Here is a 1,916-nt window from a genome sequence, read left to right as displayed (position 1 = left end):
CTACAAGTTTACCATGAGTCAGTATTGAGGTGCCTTTTTTAGTGATAGTGACAATGACGTGGATTTTTGCACCGACACCATTCCATCCATGTATTATTGTTTTGTGTTCAGTTTTACACACAATGTATGATCAATATTACATTTGCATAAATTGTAACATGAGGTACATTCCACTCTATGTGATCCTGTGTATCTTAGTGTGTATGTGCAGTATAGGTATGATGTGATGAGGGAATGTATCTTCTCAACTCTGTACAAATGCCAAATGCACTACATAAGTCTGTTTCACTGACTCTGTTGAATTACCATGGATTTGGGGTCAGTCAGATGGGTATTTTCAAATGATTGCTGGAATATTATGATAAAATACTGGTCGAGTTTGATTTTAGTTGCAATACACCAATTTTCGGGTGAATTATGTGGCCCTTTGTTGACTTGAGTTTTGCACTTGGGTCCTGGAGTAGAGTGTAAGTGGCAGATGTACTATCATATTGTATTGCTGCCTAAGGAAAACAAGGACAAAATGAATTTATAGTTAAATGGCAAGTTAGTGTTGCACTGGTGAATTGAAGGGCTGTTATGTTAATAGTAATTTTGCTTGTGACAGCAGGTTTATAACAAGGATATCAGTTTGTTTTTTTTCTCTTCAAAATAATGAATTCCAGATTTATGTTTTCTCATCTCTTTTGCTCTCTCTTCCTCTTTTACATTTTGTTTTTCCTCCTCTATTATAATGTGTAGCTTTTTCCATCGTGTCTGTAGAGTATCTTCTTGAATTAACTTGGACATAAAACTGATTCAGACAGAGACACATTTCCATTTGCTTTAGGAAAAAAGAAACTTTCATAGTTCTGTTCCTTGTAAGGTGTGAAATGATATAAGCCCCGTACAGGGGTAATATTACACTGCAGCAAATACCAGTGCAGAGTGTATCATATTGATACGCAGTTATTAGTTTTGCACTAGGAGTTTAGCATATATGATAGCTTTCACTGTGAGTATGTGATTCGTTGGAGATAGATATAGGGTACTGTTACGGTGCTGAAATTTCTAAGCTAGAGTATTTTGATCTGTTCTGTGAGTGCAGCTTTCATCTTTCGTTACTTCATTCCCCATTTCTCCTTTTTTTCTTTTCTCTTTTTCACTTTATTGTTATTAATGTTCTCATTCTTCTGCTTCTGCCTCCTTTTCCTCTTCCTCACCTCCTCAAAGATACTGTTCATTCCAGTGTGCACAGATTATGCTAAAGCAAGCTAAGGTATTTATCTTTAACTTCTGAGTATCTCCAGAGTGGAGGTGTTATACTTTACCTTGAGAACCATGTTGTGAGAATGGTAAATTTTGATATATTTTTATATATTTAATAGTCAATTGTACTGAATGCTACTTTGCAGCCAAATCAAACATCAGTATTCAACAAATATAGACAATGCGTTGAATTTTTAAAAGAAGTCAGTTTTTAATGTGATTTTGGTTTGAAATGCTTATTTTCCTTTTTTTTTATTATTAAGAGTGGAGAACAAAAATTAGATATAGAGTGTCATTCTCTCCATATTTGTTCCAAAAAATAAAAAGCAAAAAATAAGCAGATAAACTGAGAAAAGAAGTGCATGGAATTCTGACACATAAAGCTTTTTTCTTCTTGCCCGAGAATAACATATCTAAGAAAAAATGGTCATTTTTATCATGTGCAATAAATGACAAGAGATGAAAGTTGAAGAAAACAATATTTTTTGTGTTCTTTATGCCAAGATACACATGCACTTAAACTTTGATATATGACCAAAATATTAATAAGCAATATATGTTGCAATTATTGGCTGAAACTTTGAATTAATATAATTTTTATTCCAGTTTTATATATCAAAAGGTTTACGACTATTGTTTTGTTACACATAATCAGAAATATAATTTTT

This window comes from Penaeus monodon, chromosome 23, assembly GCF_015228065.2.
Source record: "Penaeus monodon isolate SGIC_2016 chromosome 23, NSTDA_Pmon_1, whole genome shotgun sequence".
Taxonomy (NCBI): domain Eukaryota; kingdom Metazoa; phylum Arthropoda; class Malacostraca; order Decapoda; family Penaeidae; genus Penaeus; species Penaeus monodon.
This window is presented reverse-complemented; position numbering follows the sequence as displayed.